This window comes from Pelodiscus sinensis, chromosome 17 (assembly GCF_049634645.1).
Source record: "Pelodiscus sinensis isolate JC-2024 chromosome 17, ASM4963464v1, whole genome shotgun sequence".
NCBI lineage: Eukaryota > Metazoa > Chordata > Testudines > Trionychidae > Pelodiscus > Pelodiscus sinensis.
The window spans coordinates 21,899,763-21,922,069 of record NC_134727.1 but is presented as its reverse complement, the minus strand read 5'-3'; the positions used below and the strand labels follow the sequence as shown (position 1 = coordinate 21,922,069).

The 22,307-nt window shown below is 40.0% G+C and overlaps 1 protein-coding gene across 1 annotated transcript in view; it reads right to left on the bottom strand.

Moving 5' to 3' along the window:
• Positions 1-19,723: 19,723 nt before the first annotated feature.
• PRELID2 (PRELI domain containing 2) overlaps positions 19,724-22,307 on the bottom strand; it is an 84,160-nt gene continuing 81,576 nt past the window's right edge. The window contains exon 10 of the transcript XR_012896336.1: positions 19,724-20,241. The gene's annotated coding sequence lies outside the window, so the exon portion shown is untranslated. The remainder of the gene's footprint in view (positions 20,242-22,307) is intronic.

Here is a 22,307-nt window from a genome sequence, read left to right as displayed (position 1 = left end):
TATTATCAATCCATTAGAGGACCTTCCCTCTCATCCCACGACAGCCTACTTTACTTAGGGAGTAAAGGGACCTTGTCAAAGGCTTTCTGGAAATTTAAGTACACTACAGCCACTGGATCCTCCTATTCCACATGCTCGTTGACCTCCTTAAAGAATTCTAATTGATTGGTCAGACATGCTTTCCCTTTACAAAAACATGTTGGCTCTTCCCCAACAATTTATGTTCATCTATATGACAATGTTTTTTAGCCATATTTTCAATCAGTTTGCCCAGTACTGAAGTCACGCTTTCCAGCCCATAATTGCCAGGATCACCTCTGAAGCCCTTTTTAAAAATTGGCCTCATATTTGCTACCTTCCAAACACTGGGTACAGAAGTTGATTTAGATGATAGGTTACAGACCACAGACAGTAGTTCTGCAATTTCACATTTGAATTCCTTCAGAACTCTTGGGTGAATACCATCTGGTCCTAGTGATTTATTACTGATTAATTTATCAATTTGTTCCAAAACTTCCTCAAATGACACCTCAGTCTGGGACAAGTCCTCAGATTTATCACTTAAGAAGAATGGCCCAGGCTTGAGAATCTCTCTCACATCTTCAGCCAGGAAGACTGATGCAAAAAAAATTGTTTTGTTTTTCTGCAATGGCTTTATTGTCCTTGACTGCTCCCTTAGCATCTAGATCACCCACCGCCCTCTGCTACCCCTGGTTGTTTAGCAAGCTTCCTTCTTCTGAGGTATTTTAAAAACTTCTATTAGTTAATGAGTCTTTGGCAAGCGGTTTGTCAAATTCTTTTTTGGGACTTCCTAAATATATTATTACACCTCTTTTGCCAGAGTTTATGCTCTTTTCTATTTTCCTCAATAGGATTTAGCTTCCATTTTCTAAACAATGCCTTTTTGCCTATTACTGCATCTTTTAGTTTGTTGGTTAGCCATGGTGGCACTACTTGGTTTTCTTTTCTTTTTTTTAAATTTTGAGTATACATTTAAGTTGAGCTCTGTGATGGTGTCTGTACAAAGTTTCCATGCAGCTTGCAGGTAATTTCACATTTGACTCTGTATCCTTTAAATTCTGTTCAACTAACTTCCTCATTTTTATGTAGTGCCCCTTTCTGAAATTAAATACCATAGTGTTGGGCTGCTGTAGTGTTTTCCCCACCACATGAATGTTAAATCTAACTATATTATTATTAATATTACCAAATGGTCCACCTGTATACACTTCTTGGACCCGATCCTGCACTCCTCTTAGGACTAAATCAAGAAATCCTTCTTCTCTTATAGGTTCCATGATCAGCTGCTCCAAGGCAATGTCTACACTATAAGGTTTTTGCGGCAGAGAGTATGCTAATAAGGGACTCATTTGCATGAGTCAATGTCATTAGCATATTTTCCGCGATTCTTTTTGCACAAGGGATTTTTGCCCGAGGCATAAGGATCTTGCGCAAAACGGAAGCAGCTACACTGCTTCTTGCGTAAAAAGAATCAGCAGAAAATATGCTAATGACATCTCGATTCATGCTAATGAGTCCCTCATTAGTATATTTTCTGCCGCAAAAACTTGCAGTGTAGACAAAGCCCAAGAAACAGTCATTTAAGGGGTCAAGAAATTTTCTCTCTGTATCCCATCCTGAGGTGACATGTACCTAGTCAATATGGGGATAGTTGAAATCCCCAATTATTATTAGGTGTTTTATTTTAATAGCCTCTCTAACCACCCTGAGCATTTCAGAGTCAGTATCACCATCCTGCTCAGGTGGTCAGTAGTATCCTTACTGTTATATTTTTATTATTAGAAGTGGGAATCATTATCCATAGAGATTCCATGGTACAGTTTGGGTCACTTAACATTTTTACCTCATTTGATTCTACGCTTTCTTTCACATATAGTGCCACTCCCCCACTAGCATGACCTGTTCTGTCCCTCGGATAGATTTTATACCCTGCATTACTGTAGTCTGTATCCCATTGATTATCCTCATTGCACTAAGTTTCTGAGAAGCCTATTATATTAATATTTTAATTCAATATGAGGCACTCTAGTTCACTCAAGTTATTATTTAAACTTCTAGTACTGGCATATAAGCACTTTAAAAACTTGTCACTTTTTAGTTGTCTGTCATTACATGATATTAGTGAATAGGACTCTTTTTCATTTGACTGTTTCTGATAAGCTCCTGCCTATGTTTTATCATTTTCCATCCTCTTCTCCTTAGTAGGACATAGACAATCTCAGTAAATAGATCCTCCCCAAGGGATGTCTCAGTGCAAACCACATGCTCATCTGCATCAGTCAACTTTTTCCCAGCCATTAGTTTAAAAACCACTCTACAACCTTTTAAATTTTAAGTGCCAGCAATGTGGCTCCATTTTGGCTTAGATAGCGCCCATCCTTCCTGTATAGGCTCCCCTATCCCCAAAAGTTTCCCCAGTTCCAAAGAAATTTAAATTCCTCCTCCCTACATCATCATCTCATCCACACTTTCATACCCTGCAGTTCTGCCTGTCTACCTGGCCCTGCGTGTGGAACTGGAAGCATCTCTGAGAATGCTACCATGAGGTCCTGGATTTCAATCTCTTATCTAGTAACCTAAATTTGGCATCCAGAACCTCTCTCCTATCCTTCCATCTCTCACTCACATACACACAGAATACATTCACACTTCCATTGATGGTAATGTGGACAGAAATTTGTAATGGCAGAGTGACTATATAAATAATCTATTTCCTATTAGCAACTAGGCAGCAGTTAACATGAGCCATTAGTCTTCTCCTCTACCATCTTTGTCCTATAAAACCCACCACTGGCCACAATAAGAAAAATGAGGTGGGGAAGACAGAAAGAGGGAGGTTATTTCTTACCGAAGCGCAATATGTGGACGTGAACAAAAAAAGAGGGGGACACCTTAGACTAAGCTCTCGGTAAGCAGGACTTCTGAGAAATTGGTTTAAATAAACTACTCCCAGTAGAAATTATTCTATTTAGTCTTTGCCATCTAAATCAATTTGAATATCAGCTCTTCTTCAGCTATACAATCAAAGTTTTATTATAAATCGTATTCTCACACACAGGCTATTTTAATAACGTATATCTCCTAAACACGATGAAATATAATTTCATCCTAACTAGGTCCACTGACCATGTGAGCGACGATGCTTATGAAACTAATCCAAATTGTCCAACATTGTTGAAAGCAAGCTGATGTTTGAATCAATAGTTTGTTTTTCATTTTTACCAACGGGATCTACCCATCTCCAGCCATTATTTTTATTTTCTTTCTTAAAAAAGAAAAAGCTTTCCACCTGGACCCCTTTCTTATGAAGGATTTCAATGAGTTTAAGTTTTGCATTCAACAGATAAAAAGATCAGTCATTACCAGAACTGGATTCTTTAACAGGGACCATGCCTTTTATAAGGAACATTTAGTAGAAAGTGGTGGCTGTAAGGCATTGTAAGGTCTCCATGCAGAGTTGCACTGGTTTATCTAAAAGGTGATGTAGTTAACTGGTTCAAAAGACTGTGTGGACTTTTTTTCACTTTAAAGCAGGCTTAGTCCTTTTTAACCTTACATGGATCAGAAGACATTTAACGAGTATTGAGACCTTGATTTGCACCTTAGCTAAATGGATGTAAATGTATACATAGACAATTCCAGAGGTCTTTGTGTGTAACACCAGTAGTGACATATGGATGGTCAGACCCACGCTGACTTCTGAGCCATCTTTGAGCAATTAATTTCTATCTGTTGATCTAGGTCTGGCCATGTCCACACAAGCACACTTGTAAAAGTTAAGGCAAATCCACTAAAAGTATGAAGTCAATATATGTAAGTTACACCAGGTGTTACCTATCCCTACTCCTCCAGTTCTCTCTTTCAGGAGTTAAAGTGGCCTTAGGTTGCTCTCATTAATTCTCCAGGAGGATTAAGTTCCATGCTGAACTTAGTCTCTTTAGTACCAAGCTAGTGACCTAAATCACTGTCCCATCCTTCCTCCCAAGGATCTACCTAGAATCAGATTTCTTTGTTCCATTTTACTGTAAGGACACTAGAGTTCAAAAACAAACCAAAAAATCCATCAACTAACCAGAAAATCAAATAAAATCAGAAAGGGCTTTGGCACAATTGCTGACTTTTGTAAGAAGCTAGTATGGGTGAAGGAATCCTATTTTATATGTCCCAACTTGCTTGGCATTGCAACAGAACTTATTTTGTTCTGTTCTTTCCCCTTGAATTGTTTTAAGGGGGATAAAAATGACACATTCAGTATTTATTTTGCCAATTAAATGCACTGAAAATTAAGAGATGGGGCTCCATCCAGCTTGGCCTCCTCTGCAAAAATACAGGCCAAGAATATAACTGTTCAGAAATAGCATGGTGCAAACATCTTATTGCTGAGTTTTGAAGGAAATGAAGTTCATCCATTTATGTGACGCTTTCCAATCCATTTATCTTTTGTATTAAATGTCAATGTTCTGGCACAATTACCTCTCTAAGCTTGTAGTGTTCTTCCAAGAGACCTAGTTTACAGGAGAGCTTAGAATAAAACTGGGTTTTCCATAAACCTTTCGTACCCAGTTCATCTCCATTCTTAGGGCTGGTGTTGTCAGTGCTCTGAGACAGGCATCATTAATCGTGAAATGTTCCTACTGCCTCCACAATCCAAACAAAGGCAGGCAGACAAAATGTGCTGTGCAGAGTCAGGCAGAGGCTGAGGTCATAGTCTCCCACACCCCCAGGACTGGCTGCTTTTGGTGGATATCACAAACACATATCCATGCCTACCACAATAATGATTTGCTTTGTGTCTTGGAGCAGTGCATGGTGAGATAGCTAATACAGTGCAGTCCTCTCATCAGCAATGCAAGTGCTGCATATGTAAACATGCTCTGACACCTGTGGAAAACAATGTGAACACAAACCAGCACTTTTCTTTTAGCACTTTTCTATTTAGCAAAAAAACTCTGCAAGTGTAGATACAGTCTAACTTTTCTGGGAACTGATTTGCTCCCACCTCTTTTCAAAAGAGATCAATGTTTATCTTCTGATGACTCGTGTTTCAGTCCAGTTTTGAGGGAACATTTTTTACCATAAAAATGACCCTAACTGTAAACCTCGCTTACAACCTCTGTTCAAGAGCCAAAGACAAAATAAGCCAGTATGACTAAACTGTCCTATCACACAGAGAGATGGCGTCTTTCAAGACAGGCAGAAAGGCACTGATGAGGCATCATGGGATAAGCTTGTAACTGTCGTGGCCTGTGCTGTACTTATCCTGTGATAAACATGTTCCTAAGGCTAAATCTACACTATCATGGGGATTGACAATCAGGCTGTCTCTAGACTACACCTCTCTGTCAACAGAGAGATGTAGATTAGGCACGTCAAAATTGTTAATGAAGCAGGGATTTAAATACCCTGCGCTTCATTAGCATAAACATGGCCGCCTTTTTTTCCGAAAGAGAGCTTTTCGAAAAAAAAACCAGCAGTCTAGACATGAATCTGTCGAAAATAAACCCTTTTCCAACAGATCCCGTATTCCTAAAAAAATGAGGTTTATAGGATCTGTCGAAAAAGGGTTTATTTTCCACAGATCCACATCTAGACTGCCGGGGTTTTTTCAAAAGAGCTCCATTTCGGAAAAAAGCAGCAGTCATGTTTATGCTAGTGAAGTGCAGGATATTTAAATCCCTGCTTCATTAGCAATTTCAACGTGCCTAATCTACATCTCTCTGTTGACAGAGATGTGTAGTCTAGACACAGTCTCAGAGATTGATCCCCCAGCAGTCAATTTAGGAGATCTAGTGAAGACCTGCTAAATCCACACCGATCACTCTCCAGTCAACCCAGTTACTTTACCCCAGATGAGAAGAGTAAAGGAAATCAACAGGAGAAAGTTGACAGGTATAAACACCATTGTAATACAATTTAAGGTACATCAAACTCCAGCTACATTATTCACATAGCTGGAGTTGCGTATCTTAACTTAACTTTCTGAGGCAGGCTAGATGTAGCTTTAGTCTTATGGGCTCTTCAACCAAACACATATTTCTGTATCAATACAATATTTCATTGTTTCTTTTTAAAATGATCTCGTTACATGTTGATGGTTATTCCTTCATATAAGCAACCTTTTCTCTATTTTTACATTTTTCTCCTGTAGCACCCAGAATGCCAGCATTTTATTTACACTAAACATGAAGGAAATGCTGTAGGCTAAGAAAAATAAAATAAAATTAACTATACAAATTTGGAAGAGGGCCATTAGCACAGCATGTACTTCAAGTGAAAATGAACATATACCTGATTATGGTTCATTCTATATTCATTGTGCTCAATCATGCTAAATATCATAGTTGAGAGTATACTTCAGTTTGGTCCCTAGAGAAATAGTTGCATCATAAGATGATTTGCTTGCATCCAGAGTTGGGAATAAAGTAAATATAAGATGTCATAGTTGCAACACAGAGCTGCCTATTCCAAACTCTGTAGTTTCATTGGCAGAGCAAATAGATGTAGGTGCTGAAATCGCAAATCGCTTGATTGTCATTTTAAAGACAAAACTAGAAAGAGCTACATTTTTTTCTCAGCCTGCCTTACGACCTATTTGTCAGACTGCAGCATAGCTGAATTGATGTAAGTTCACCAGTGCACAGCTCTTTCATATACATTAGTTCACATTTTTATGGGGATTGGAGTGGAACTGTCCTTAGTCAACAAGTGAAAGTCCAGAGTGAGCTTTGCAGACATGCAGTTAATGTACAGCAAGATGTACAGAGCGCTTAAAAGTTAGAGAGTGTGATCGGATGACTAAAAAGATCTTTCCTTGTGAATATCAGATACTTCCCTTCTAAAGATAATAATCATAAATAAGGATCAAAAGAATCAGGAGCATGGCTGGAGTAATGTCAATGTAACCTTCTTCTAATGCCTTATGAATTCAAATTCTTCCTGATCATTATTCATCCTTGGAGGATGCCTACTTGTGACAACAACCAGAATGCCATTGAAACTGGTCCCAATGCACACACAGAGACTCATATTCAGAACCCATATGCACATGTACAATTCCCACTGTTGACATATGTCTTGCAGTGTAAGGACCGAAATTAAGCCATAATAAAGCTTATGGTCTTTGAATGACAGAGAAGGAAACAACATTGACAAGTTTTATGAGTATTTCAATTCTCCAGTGAATTTTCACACACTGTGTGAGTAAAGAAGATGTCAAAGTGACTAGGGTCTTGGATAGGCGTTATTTTATAGTTTTAAATATAAATATCTGAACTCAATATTTCAACCATATGTAAATTAACTATAGGCACAATGCATCAGAGGAGTCTAACATTGATGAAACAATATGCAGTCCTTATACACAAGGCCCACGAGGAATGTGGGAATATACGTGCATAAGAAAGAAAACGCAAATAAGATTTTCACATTGCCCTATCAGTACCAATTTACAAAAGATTCCAAAGGCGCCAATTCAGAAAAATAGGAGGTAATGCCTGCTCAAGTGCAGCTCCCTCACTTTTGCCTCTAAGATAATGTAAAGAACGAACTCGGAGTGCATAAAAGGGTGCAACAAAATGTTTTACTTGGACTCCCCCTTATACATGGTGCAGGTGCTATCTAAAAGGTTCCTAGTTCACAATAACTATGCACAACTCATGGTACCACTTGGGTGGTGCACCAACCCCCCCATAACTCCACCAAAATTTTAATTGCTTAATGGGAGGCCCTTACATGCCCCCTCCTTGTCCCTCTGGGTGATCCTCCCTGCATCGTTTGCCCTGCAGGCACCAGTCACCACTGACATCTTGTTTGAAGAGGACTATTTTAATGAGAAGTAGGAATACTTTTTAGCTGGCATCCACAACATCTACACATTGGAGTTACAGAGCAGAACTTCAGTGAGCACTAATCTACACATAGCCATAGTCCAAACTACAGGACAGCATAGACAGACCATTAGTGCATCAGTATAATAAAATACCGCACATCTGATAAAATTATAAATCAGGAAGAGAGTGTTTGTTCAACTTTTAAAAGAAATTTCTAATCCAAAATTATTGGGTTTAGTTAAACGATATTTTGTTCCATGTTTCTGTTAAAGTACATCATATTAAAATGAATTCATCTTTATGGTACTATACCATGATTTGGTCTAATTTTCCTAATATTTTTTCCTATTTGTTCCATCGGTCCAGGAAAAATTGCTTCCCTAAAAGCTAAGGACAATAAGAAATTAAATAACTACAGTTTTTTAAAACTCAAAGTTAATCTTGCAATTTAAATCCAGTGATGAGCAACATTATGAAATAGCCAGAAAAAAAAGATTACTCTTACAAATGGCTGAATTTACAGGGAAAACCGTACTAGTTCTTACCAACATCAATGTATTATTAATAGCTAAAAACATAATAGGCTAAATTGCAGAAAGTGGCATGAATGATCTAAAGGACTTTTCCTTCACTAATTTTTATGCTAATCATGGTAGTACAACTCAGCAACGTGTTTATGTAAACAATTGGGCAATGGTGCCATATAATGGAGGATATGCTATGTACATATCGATCACATAAGAAGCTATATGGGCTGAGAAAAATTGAATGAAGTTAAAAGCCCAAAACCCAGAATCAGCTATATTGCTGGACAGCCCAAAATGAAGAGGAGCTATGTCCATTGAAAACAACATATATTATTAGAAGCTGGGTTTAAGAAACTGACAAGATAATGTAAGACTACAACTGTATTCTAACCTAACTTTTCTAGTCATAATCTGCTGCCTACAAAGTAAATTTAGCCACTTTCCCATTAAGTCAAGTTGAATAAGCTATCAAACCTTCAGTATTTATTGTAACTAGCTGGGGAAAATGTTATGAGCGATTAACATTTTGATAGGTGGACGCCTATGATGAGGTACTCAGTCCCCCCCCCCCCCCCCCCCTTGAAGTGTCAACCAAGAACTCCCCTGGTCTTGACTCTTTAAGTGGTTGCCTAGAGCTGTTTACCTCTGTTCTAAAACCTGCTTCTGAAAAAGTTTTCCCTTTACCAGCCACTCAGAGTATATTATTTTCTTGTAAAAAAACCCCATCATATTGTGTGTCTAATGCAATAGTAGAGTAAGCACAAAGGAGTGTGTTAGCCCCAGTGCCCTGGCTAGTTTCTCAACTAGGTATCTCCATTATGCCTGATTCTCTTTCCTTTGCTTCTGCTAGTGGAAAAGTATTATCTCCTCCCTTCCCCATCCCCTCTCCATCTACAAACTACTCTTGCACTGTGTTACTGGCAAGGAATGCTTAATCTTTTTGCCTCACCAGGGACGATGAGAGCGTTACTGCAGCAGACAATAAGATTCTCTGTAGATATTTTTTCCCGGGATAGCACTGTACTAAACTAAAGCACTAGGATTTGTCCAAAAGGTATTAACTTAATCCTTTCCTCTTAGAGATATCCAGTTGCTAACATTATTTCCAGGTTTGTCTTGTCTTGGTTTGCTGCAGAGAGATAGAATAGGAATAAATCTGGGAAAATATTTTTTAAATGTGTGTGCCGCCAATTTAAATTAAAGTATAAAATGCAAAATTGTGTCAATAAGGAAGTTCACATTGATTCTTTCTTGCAGAAATATTCCTGAAAGGCAAAAAAATGGGGGGGGGGGGGGGGCTTATGAATCTAATTGAAGCAAGTGTGTTTTAAATTTCAAGTTTGTACAAACTTATTTTTTTGCCAGATTTGCTCAGAATTACACCTTTTGCAATTCTTTGTAGCTAATTTCAGCAAAGAAATGGTTTTATGTGCAGTTTACCATGCTCTAACTTGCATCCAAGTTTTACAAGATTGGACAAAGACTGTTTATGTTCAGTTTTAATAAGCCTTGGAACACAGAGGCAGTTCCAGCGGACTGGAATAAAGCTAATGATTCACCAATATTTTTAAAAGGCAAATGAATGACCCTGGTAATTATAGGCTTGTCAGCCTGAGGGTACATCTACACAGCAGGACTAAAGCCGCACTAAGCTACGCAACTTGAGCTACGTCAATTGCGTAGCTAAAGTCAAAATAGATTATTTTGGCTTTTGGTGCTGTCTACACAACAGGAAATCTGAGAAAGAGCACTCTTCCTTCATCTTCCCTTACTCCTTGTAAAATGAGGGTTACAGAAGTTGGAGTCAGTAGTCTTCTAGCTCACCATTATTTTGACATTATGTCGAAATAACATCTTAGAGTGTAAACGCGGACTATGCTATTCCGAAATAAAACTGCTATGTAGACATACCCTGAAAGATCTTGACAAATTAACTATTTCCATGAGATTACAATTTGTTTGATAAAGATAAAGATAATAATACTGATATAATAGACTTCCGTAGTGCATCTTACTTGATACTGCATGACATTTGATTAAGAAAATAGAATACAAAATCAACATGACACGTATTAAATGGACTAATAATTAATAGGTCTCAAAATGTAACTGTAAACAGGGAATCATTATGGATAGGTGTGTTTTTTAGTGGAGTCCAGCAGGGATGGTTTCAAGTTACAATGGGGAGGTCTAATTCGGATATTAGGAAAAACTATTTCACTAGGAGGGTGGTGAAGCACTGGAATGCGTTACCAAGGGAGGTGGTGGAATCTCCATCCCTAGAAGATTTTAAGTCTCAGCTTGACAAAGGCCTGGATGGGTTGATTTAGTTGGGATTGGTCCTGCTTTGGGCAGGGAGCTGGGCTTGATGACCTCCTGAGATCTCTTCCATCCCTATGATTCTATAATTCTAAAGATCAATTCTTGACCTATACCTATTTCATATTTTTATTAATCACCTGGAAGAAAACAGAATCATTACTAATAAAGTTTTCAGATGAAACAAAGATTGGGGAAATGGTAAATAATAAGAGGGCAAGTCATTGACTCAAAGCAATATGAGCTGCTTGGTAAGACATTGTTTTCATGTATTCAGCACAGGCAGATGTAAGGTCATACATTTCGATCTAAAAAAATTCTGGTCATACTGATAAGATGGGGATTCTATCCTGGGAGGCAGTGACTATACAGAACACAAGGGGTTTGTCATGGTTGTAGGCAGTGCTTTTTTTTTTTTTTGTAAAAAATAAAATAAAAGGTGCCGGTACTCCAGGGGAAAAATTGTTGATTAAAAAAAAAAAAGCCGGGGTGGGGCCGGCATTTCCCCTTTTAAGAGATGCGGCCCCTTTAAGACATGAGGTCCAGCCGACTGTCGGACATTTGTGTACAGAGGTACCTGCGTTTGGAGGTGCTGGGCAGTACTATCACAAAAAAAGTATTGGTTGCAGGTAAAGATGCACTTGACCCTCTCAAGTGCTCAGGTGACACTTTATGGTTCAACCACTCATGGTTTGTTCCTCTGAATTTCAGTCTCATGTTTCCAAATCACATAAATACAAGGACCTATAATGAGTAGTGCTCACTGTTGGTGTTGCCTAGTGGTTAGGACACTAGTTCTCTACCTGCTCCTCCTCCATCATCTCTCAATAGTAATGAACGTGCACCATGGTGATCAGCCTCTTGGTGCGTGGTGATTTAACCCTCTGGTCAGGTCACCAGTTAGCCTTGTTCCCCTTTGGGGTAACAGCCCCAAGGAAGGTACTGGGTTCCCATGCCCTCACAACTGGGAGGAACTTTAGTCAATCTATTTGCTCCTGCAGATTCCCAGTCCCAGCCATGGCAGTTTCAAACTATACAGAAGGAAGTAAGGACAGCTGATAGGGGAGCCTGGGCCCTCCCACTCCACCAGAATCCAGCATCCAGGAGTCCCTTATGGCTGCCTTCCTGGGCCATTTTCAACCATCCACCTCCCAGCCAAACCCTTACAGCTTGACTCAAGCAAGTAAAGAAAAGGAGAACAACTGCATCTTCAGCCCCTCGGGGCTCAGCAGGCAGGATTTTCTGCAGTGTGTTTCTTCAGAAGATACCAGGACAGGTCTTTCTCCCTCCTCTGTCAGCCTCCATCAGAGCTGTTTGTCCCTTTTAAGCTCCAGCTGAAGCATGCTCCAGCCCCCTGGCAGTGAACCTGGAAGCCTTAAAAGTCCCAGTGCAAGTAGACTCCCTGTGGGAGGGAGGTTGGAAGCCCTGAGAGTCTTGCCCCGGGACTGTCCACTTGCAGGAGATGCCCCAGAGCCACAGACATAGGAAGGCAATGTCCCCGGGCCCTCTGAAACCCTGCCAATGCTTTAATGGAAGTTTATCAAAACAAATATGTTTTCAAACATTTCATTTTCTGCACAAATCAGCATTTTCCACTTAAAACCCATTGCTTTGGAAAATTCCCAAACTGCTTTATCAAAGCAAATGTGTTGTTAATTCCCGCAAAGGTACATAACAAGCAGAGGAAAGGGATAAAACTACAAAAAGCCTACATGTCTGGTTCTTGCCAAGGTTGTATTAATTCTTTGCAAGGTTTGGGAAAGTTCCTCTGACTCTGGGCCCCCTTCATGTGGGCTCTGATGCTATGTCTACACTACAGGCTTCTTGCGCAAGAGCTTTTTGTGGAAGAGATCTTCTGAAAAAAGTTTTTGCACAAGAGAGCGTCCACACTGCTACGGACACGCTTGCGCAAGAGAGCTCTGATGGCCATTCACAGAATGGCCAGCAGAGCACCTGTGCTTTTTCCGATATGGGTTTCTTGCATATTGGGTTGTTGTCTGTCCAAACACGCCTTTTTGCGCAAGAGCACTTGCGGAAAAAAAGCTTATTCCTCATAGAAAGAGGAATAACTCTTGCGCAAAAAGCCCTGTCTTCTGATGATCTATTGTACTTTTTCTTGCGCAAAAATACGCTTGTAGTGTGGATGCTCTGTGAGTTTTTGCACAAAAACAGCTGTCTGTGTAGATGTAGCCTGAGACGCAGGCTATGCAGCTATAGTCTCTCAGTGCCTCTGATCGAGTCTCACCTCCAGCAGCTGCTTCCTGCCTCCCATTTTTGCATATTTTTCTTCACAGTTTGCATCCCTTTATTACTACACTTGGACCTAGAAAAAAAAATGGACCTTACAGCTTGGTTGGAACTAAGCAATTGGGCATTTCCAATTAACAGTCCCCACATAGTTCTCTTAAGTTCCATGGTATTGTCTCTAGAGGTATCTGGATTGCCATTTCTCCATTTCTTGCTTGTTTTCCCAAATAGCCTCCTTTGATTTAATTCTGTGTAGAAAGAAAGAATAGATTCAGACAAGTAAACTGAGGCATATAGGCTAGTCAGATAAAACAACAACAGATTCAGAGACAGAGGCAGCAGCGTGGGTGGCAGCAGCCCCTGTCCGCCGGGGAATTCAGACCCCCTGTGGACAGGGGCTACTGCAAGGGACCAGCCTCTGTCTGTGACAGGCCTAGGCTCACCATGAAAAAAGGCTTCTCCGTGGGATACGTAGCAGCCTCTGTCCACGGGGAGCTCAGATCCGCCATAGACAGAGGCAGACATGGCAGAATCCCCTACTCCCCCTGCTGTCTCTGATAGAGGCAGCAGTGTGGGGTGGGGGGGAGGTGGCACCACAGAATCAGTGCTGGGGGGAACCGGCTTTTAAGCCAGCTCCCCCTAGCACTGGCTCCTGCTTCCCCCCACCTTGCTGCCTCTGATACAGAGGCAATCGGGGGGAATGCAAGTAATCAACAAGATTAACTGATAAGTCTAGACTTATCGATTAATCGTCCTACTTGTTGACATCCCTAATGGAGTTTCCAAAATGAAGTACATTCCCTGGGACCCAGCAACTGCTGAAGGAAATAGACATGATTCCTGATCATTTCACTGCTTCTATTCAGTGAAATTCACTTTCAGCCAGCAGTAGCACAGATAATTAAGCACTGGAATAGGCTACCTGGGGGGGTTTGGAATCCCATCCATTGGAAGTTTTACAGTACAGGTTAAACTACTAGGCTACGTCTAGATTGCATCCCTTTTTCAGAAAAGGGATGCAAATTAGACGTATCCCAATTGCTAATGAAGCGGGGATTTAAATTTTCCCCGCTTCATTAGCATAAAAATGGCTGCCGCTTTTTTGGCATGGAGCTTTGCCGGAAAAAATCACCAGTCTAGACGCGGATCTTTCGGAAAATAAAGACTTTTCCGAAAGGTCCGTTATCTCTTATTTTAAGAGGGATAAGGGATCTTTCAGAAAAGTCTTTATTTTCCGAAAGATCTGCGTCTAGACTGGCGCTTTTTTCCAGCAAAGCTCCGTGCCAAAAAAAGCGGCAGCCATTTTTATGCTAATGAAGCGGGGGAAATTTAAATCCCCGCTTCATTAGCAATTGCGATACGTCTAATTTGCATCCCTTTTCCGAAAAAGGGATGCAATCTAGACGTAGCCCTATAGTATAGCACTCTCTGGTCCAGCAACATCTGTGGTTTGGCATGTTTTTAATTTCCGGATGTCAATTTATCATGGGTGTGATCAAGTTTCCTGCAGTCCCATTAAGTTTGTTTACAGAAACCAGTCCTGGCTCTCAGTGTTCTGTGCTGTTATTTAGCTCTAATTTACTCCTAAATACCTTCTAAGGGCTCAATAAGCAGTGGAAGTGTTGGTAATGCTGCTAGACAATATTGACCTCTTGTGGTACAGCAAGTTCTCTGGTTCGGCACTAGTCAGGTCTGAAGGATGCTGGACTAGAGAGTTTCAACCTGTACAGGTCAGACAAATGTATCAGGGATGTTCCCTGTAGTCTGAGTACTGAGGTGGCCACCCAGAAGAGATTCAAATGCTGCCCAGCTGATTAGCAGAGCACCCACAGCTGCTGACAGCCAGCAGCATGTGTTTCTATTGGTATTGCACATCTACACATGCCTTGGTGCATGTAAAAAGTATTCTACTCGTGGACGGAAAAAGTTACAGGGAACATTGGTCTGGGTACACTTCACCCTACCTCAGGGTGGATGAATGAACTAGATGACCTTTTAAGGTCCCTTCCAGATATACATTTATATTAAAGTCTATGGTGGGTCTGTGCCAGAACCACAGACCTGAGAAGCCTGGGCATCGCAGCAGCACACAGGAAACCAGGCAGAAAACATGGCAGCGAGGATTCTGTAAGAACACCACCTGAAATTCAGCAACAGTTTTATCAGACTCAAGAGAATTCCACAATACTTTTAATGTTCAGCAGATTTTCCAACACAACAGTTTTGTTAGAACTGGTAGAGAATTTTCTAATTCAGAGGAGAGCCATACGGATCAGAAAAAGTCCATATTGTGAAAGACTCAAGGAACTCAATGTATTTAACTTAACAAAGAGAAGATTAAAGGTTAAGGTTATAGACTTGATCACAGTCTATAATTACCTGCCTGGGGAACAGAAATTTGCTAATACAGAGCTCAATCTAGCAGACAAAGGTATAACAAGATCCAATGATTAAAAGGTGAAGCTAGATAAAGTCACACAGGAAATTAGGGGAAAAAAATCTTAACAGTGAGGGTAATTATTAAAGCAAATTGCCAAGAATTGTGGTGAGTCTGAACCACTGGATTTTTTTAAATCAAGATCAGATTTTTTTTCCAAAAAGTATGAACTAGTTCAACCACAGGAGCCGGACTTGAAGAAGAAATAAATGAAGAAGGAATGGCCTTTATTCTGCTTAACAGAAGAATGAATCACACAGTGAAAATTTTGTCATGATCAACAGAATAAGAGGTCTGTGCCAAAAGGTACTCTGGTTACAGATCAATTCACTCTCCCAATGCCCTAAAATGACATTTGTTTTACACCTGTGTTCCTGGGAATTGTTCTGTGTTTTCCCTCTGATAAATATGTAGTGCAAGTACCAGCTTGTCAGAATGCCTGGGCTCCCTTGAAATCCATCAATGAAGCCAGGAAACAAAATTGAAGCACATTAAGCATCACTGCATTTCGGAATGTTGAAACAGATTTATCCTTTGCATTCTCTTTAATTTTTTAGCAAAAAAAAGACAAAGACAAAATTGTAGCCTCACTGCTTTGCCAAACTAATAGGAGGACCAAAAATCTTTGCTGGGGGGAGGGAAGGAGGGTGAACTACAGATATAGCCACGGGACTTTAATTCCGCTTGTGGCATTAGTAGGTTACTCAATATGTCACTATCCTAACACAAATGGACAAAGATCACCCACTGCCTTGGAAGGTTAAAAGCTTTTCCATTACCAACTTTGCAGAATGCTTTTTGCAAACAGAAAGTGGCATAAGAAAATAAAGCCTTGTCATTTACTTTTGCAAATAATACAAAGATGCTAATGAGAGTGAATCAATCAAGGCAGAGCATTAAATGGCAAGGAACTTAAAAGTGGGATCAACAAAGCAGACAAAATCCTAGCACTAACTGTTTTGTGTGTATTGCCTCGTAGAAGACCAATGTTCAGAGAGTCAGGTACAATGCTCTTAGGCAGAAGACAGGGAGAGGCTTAAAAAACAAGGGGCCCAACAGGGAAAGACACAAAGCAACAGCTTGAAGAAACCCAGCGTGCCAAGGTAAAAGAAAGTAATCAGAAAAAAATATCCACTGAGCAAAAATGGTGCATTTGAAAAGGCAGTTCCATGTGTCATATCATGCAGTGATAGAAGACTGGGGCTTGTGAGCTACAAGCAGGCCCACCTATGCAGAGAGTGGGGCCGAACAAAAGGGGCAACTCTCCCGGGGTTGTGGCAGCAGCTGGGGCCCTGGGCCCTTTAAACTGCCACTAGAGCTCAGTGCAGTGCTCTCCAGAAGGTGCTAAGGACTATGGGGATGGCACAGTACTGGTGGCACTGAGGACTGGCTGCTCCCAGCTGTGCCTCTTCCACCTGAGTCTCCCCTCCCCCCTTCCAGGGGCACAGAGCTGCCCCCTCTCTCACCTTCCCAGGGGCTCAGTGAGTCTGTTGGCTCCCCAGGCCACAGACAACTGTAATGTCTCTCTTGTGGCTCTTTGAAGTGTGATGTTAAACTCCGTATGATTTATATTAATCAATCAGGATATTTTACAATGCTATTAACCAGTTGTGGGTGATAAAATAATAATACTTGCTCTGTCATTTTGCTGTGAGAATTTTATATATACAACTTGTAAATGAAACAATGAAGTCATGCTGCTGTGGATCTTTCTGATAGTGCTGAGCACTAATTTGGCTCCTGAACCACTGAGGTCTCAGTGACATTGATACAATCTTTGCCTTTTAAATAGCTATCCAAATGACTCAGTTGCTTTTGTCAGATCCATGAGAGGGGTTTGGACAGCAGCTGTCAAAATTGCCTGATGGAAAATTTGAGAAACTTACGCTAGGATGGAGACTTATCTTTTTAAAAGTACAAGGAAAGAATCTTCATATTGAGAAGGCTGAAATGTGTCAGAGAACAGTGCAAATGTGTTTCTCTCTGACCTGAAGCAGCAAACTGATCATTAGAGCCAACCATGATGCTCCCAGAAAGGAAGAAATTGAAATCTTACCTAAGAGAACTGAAGGTGTTAATAATATAGTGGAGTTTTTCCAGACCTTGGATGCCAGAAATTCTTAAAGCTAGATTGTAAAAATGGCCTTGTCAAAGTACAAGATCTAAAAAGAAATCCTAAAGAAATAAGGGTGATCTAGTGCATTGAAAGTGGTGTTGGACAAATTCCACATACGGAATTCTAAAGGAATTAAATCCAGCCTTACCAGCTGTGCATTTAATGGAACCATGATTTACTTCTGCATGACTATCACTTAGTCAAGCTGCAAAAGCAAATTAAATCCTTTTTGGTACCACAACATCAGCTATGAAAAAACAACTGCACCTGTGCTATGCTTTCTCTTGCCAAACTCAAATGGATATGTAAGAGCCCCTACTGAGGGCATACTTTCATTCTCCGTGTGGGAGATCGATGTTCTGGCATTCAATTTAGCAGGTCTAGTATAGACCCATAATCGAATGTTGTGGGCAGCTCTAGCTAGTACCTATACTCCTCACAGTCACAAGGTGTAAGGGAAGCCGATGTGAGTGGGGATGGCACCAGGTTTGGCTTAAGGTAAGCCAATTCCAGATACATATTCTATGTAGTTGGAGTTGCTTTACTTTAAGCCAATCTACCGGGTTCAGTGTAGACCTGAAGGAAGCATCTATGAAGGAAGCTAAAAAATTCCTTTTCCTCTAGTTAATTTTGATGATGGATTTTTATTTGCAAAGTCATATACGTCTGTGTTTTAGTTACCTGTGGTTTCTCCTGTAAATTCTGATATAATTCAGAATGTCACCTTACACACACACCTTACACACACGCAAGGGAAACACACATGTTCAGGAGTCAGATGCATCCTCTTAGGTTTAATACAATCTGATAAAAATCAGTTGAAATATGGGCACATCAGAATTTTAATTCTTTGCATATTTAATACATGTAATTGCAAAATTAACTTGGATCTTTGTAGAACTTCATATCATACCAGTAATGGTAGGATATATTCAGTAATTGATGGTGAATTGAAGGATGGACTGTAATATGCACTAAGTGCTGAAATAGTATGCTCTAGCTTTCTGGAAGGATGGGAGAGGCAGAAGAGAAGCTGAGCCCATTAACAAGATACAAATATTCAGCACTTCTGCAAATCTGAACAGGCATAACATTTTCAAAACACAGCTAAGTCCCATTTTCCAGTTATTTAGACACCTGTGAACCTATGAGTGACAAAGTCAATACGCTTTGTCTCCTAAATCACTTTTGAAAATGGGATTGAGAGAGAGATTTTAAAGATAGTTAGGTACCTAAAGATACAGGAAGGTACCCCAGAGGACTTTTAAACATTATTTCAATGGGAAATGCTACTTTTTCCATTATTTTTAGGTGGCTAAATACTTTGAATGTCTGTCCCTCAGTTGCTTTTGAAAATTTTACTCCCGGTTTATTTAGGCATCAATATAGATAAAAGTGCCTACTTTTAAATACAAAGGTTGAACATTTTGGCCAGTGTCACTATGCCTGCCAAACATCTTCCATTTATATAGCTACAATGCCATCTTAAAAGTTTCTAGACATACTTATTTGTCATACTCACTAAAAGAAAAAAATCAAAAGCATTAATGATCTACACAGTGTGGGGACCTGCAGACAGAAAGTGTGTTCCTTTAAAGAATAAAATATTTGGTACTTGACGTACACAACAAAGAGACATTTTCTGACATTTGAAACACTTTATTTCAAATGCTTAGTATCTGGCAATAAAATCGGTGAAAATGTACAGCCTCTTCACTACAAAGACAGTATTAGTTACCTGAGATTAGTGATGTCCCCTCAAATGCCAGCAGCATTTTAAATAATTTTCTGTTGAGAAGTTAACAAACAATGTGACTTTTTTCTAAAACAACATGGCATAATGTGTTTCTGGGTTCATCTTTAACAGGGTCTGCTTTTTAATTGTCACCTTCTAAAGTAAGGACAAATTTAGTTATTTTCCCCAAGATTGAACTGTGATTAAACTTTCCATCATCTAAAATACAAGAGAACTTTTTGTAGAAAAAGTTGCATCAATTAGGCCAGATATACACTAGGGCTGCGTCTAGATTGGCATGATTTTCCGGAAATGCTTTTAACGGAAAAGTTTTCCGTTAAAAGCGTTTTCGGAGCAGAGTGTCTAGATTGGCATGGACACTTTTCCGCAAAAGCACTTTTTGCGGAAAAGCATCCGTGCCAATCTAGACGCGCTTTTCCGCAAAAAAGCCCCGATCGCTATTTTCGCAATCGGGGCTTTTTTGCGCAAAACAAATCTCAGCTGTCTACACTGGCCCTTTTGCGCAAAAGCTTTGCGCAAAAGGGACTTTTGCCTGAACGGGAGCAGAATAGTATTTCCGCAAGAAGCACTGATTTCTTACAGTAGGAAGTCAGTGCTTTTGCGGAAATTCAAGCGGCCAGTGTAGACAGCTGGCAAGTTTTTCCGGAAAAGCTGCTGATTTTCCAGAAAAACTGGCCAGTCTGGACACAGCCTACGGGACAAAGTCAAACTAAGGTATGCACCTCCAGCTATATGCATACCATAGTCAACCTCTCTTGATTCAACTTACCGCAGCATTGTGGGAGGTCAATGGGAGAAACTCTCCTGTTGACAACCCTTACTCCTCGCAATCTGGTGGTGTACCAGAGTCCACAGGGGCACAATGAGCAGTCAATTTAGTCTAAATCGACCCCTGGGTGATTAATCTCCACAGCATTGATCTCCTGGTAAGTGTAGACAAGGCCTTGCGCCGATGCCGCTGCCACCACCTCTGCTTGTAAAGAAGTTTTCTGAAGGATACAATGAACAGTGGCAATCCACTATTTCAATCTGGACTTCATGTTTCTCACGTTAATGCTAAATGTAATGCATGTTTAAAGCATCTATGGTCCCAAAGGGTTAATTCCCCTTCTTCTCCACGGATATGATCACATTAACCCATCACGTACTAGTGTCTTCTCCCATTAGTTGTAGACAAAACTATGTTATAACTCTGGAGCTAGATACTGATCTCAGTTATCTTGGTGTAAAGGTAGATGATGTGTCAGTTCAGGGCAACTGCACCTGCATTCCCCTTTTGTGGTCCAGCAACTGCGCCTATTTTTAGGTTCTCAGCTCCTCAACTGTCACTTTTCTTGGGCAAAAAAACATGTCTCTTTATACCAACCTCAGCTCAGACGAATATCCCTGAATGTGAGAGTCACTCCTTTATAAAGTCTTGGTCTTTGATCTGCCCTCATCTAATAGATGGTCAACTCACAAAGGCTCCCCCCCTTAAGGGTTAATCTTCAAAAGACTGAGTTATGCATGACCAGAGGGGTTACATTTGTATACATCTCCCTCTAGAAATTTCCTGGGAAACTAATTTAGCATTAGTTGTTCACATTGTTCCAAAAAAATCCTTTGAAGCTCGTAACACTTCCCAGGGTTTACATTGGTCACATCTCCCTCCTAGAAACATTCCACACAATAATATGTACACATTTGTATTTTTAAACAAACGAACACCTAAAATACTTAAACTTAATTCAATAGAGAGACTAAGGTGCCACGGGACTACTTGTTTTTAAAGTTAAGACTAACATGGCTACCCCTCTGCCTCAATAAAGATTGTCAAAGATATTGTGAGAAATTGTCTTATTTTTTTAAATGGGTACCTAAAGTGTGTTTCTTAAATATATATTAAAGTACCTAAATTAATGGTCTTATGTCACTGGGAGCCACTGAAAGATCAGCGCTTTTAAAAAATCAAGCCATTTATTTATGAGTTTAAATAAAGATTTGGGAGCCTAATTTTAGGTGGCCATTTTTAAAAATCTTTACCAGGTACGTTTACTTATTATTGATTTACTTCACATTTACATCACCATAACTGGGACCAGAATCTGACACACACACCCCTACAAAATACTACTAATTTCTTAATGTGCTTTTAACACAGTTTTGTCCCATTCTCTTTGACAACATCTGACAATGTTATAAGATGGTCAGAGCATTGCCATTTTATAATATGGTGCCCTGGTACAGTATCATTAGTCGTATAGTGTGCCCATGACAATGGATCTTTACATTAGTTTACTAAATCATAGAATATGCTAGAGGGACAGGTACCTAATCTTTGCAGGCATTCAATATGCAAGGTATAAGTCATAGCTCCCAGGCTCATGTTTTCCTTATAATACTACATATTTCCATATGCGTCATTCAAAGGATTGCTGCATTCTTAGTCAACCAGTCTGCTTTTCTGCTTCTATTGGGAACTCCAATATTTACAGTGACTACAATCCTGATCCAAGAGCATGTGCCAAAAACTACACCTCAGACTGAAAGGAGCACAGTGAATGGCTGAAATTTTACATTAAGTGCACCCTTTTCTTATCTAATATTTTAGTTGCTCAGTTTTGGCACCTGTCAAGGCCTAATCCCTACTCTGGCATGATGAATGCAGAAGTGGGGGCCCACAAAAGTACCCCAAAACCTTATATTTCCAGGCTTTGGTATAAAACGTCCCCCTAAAATCTTAAAAAACTAGATTTTGGGGATAAAAATCTGCTACCACCACCCACGTAAGGATAAGAAAACCAGGGAAGAAATCACTTGAGAAATCTCAGCCCTAAAGTAAAACCAGGACACAAAAATTAACCAATACCAAGTTAATAAAAAAGAAAGAGAAAGAACTTTTATTATTACCATAATACTCCTGTTACAAGCATAATGACTACATGGAAAAGTCATCAATTAATAAACTCATGGGGAATTCCACCATGGGCCAAAACTTAGTTACAAAGGAGAGAAAAAAACATTTTCAAATGTACAAACATCAGGTGCCCATTCCCAAACCATAGGGTAAACCATT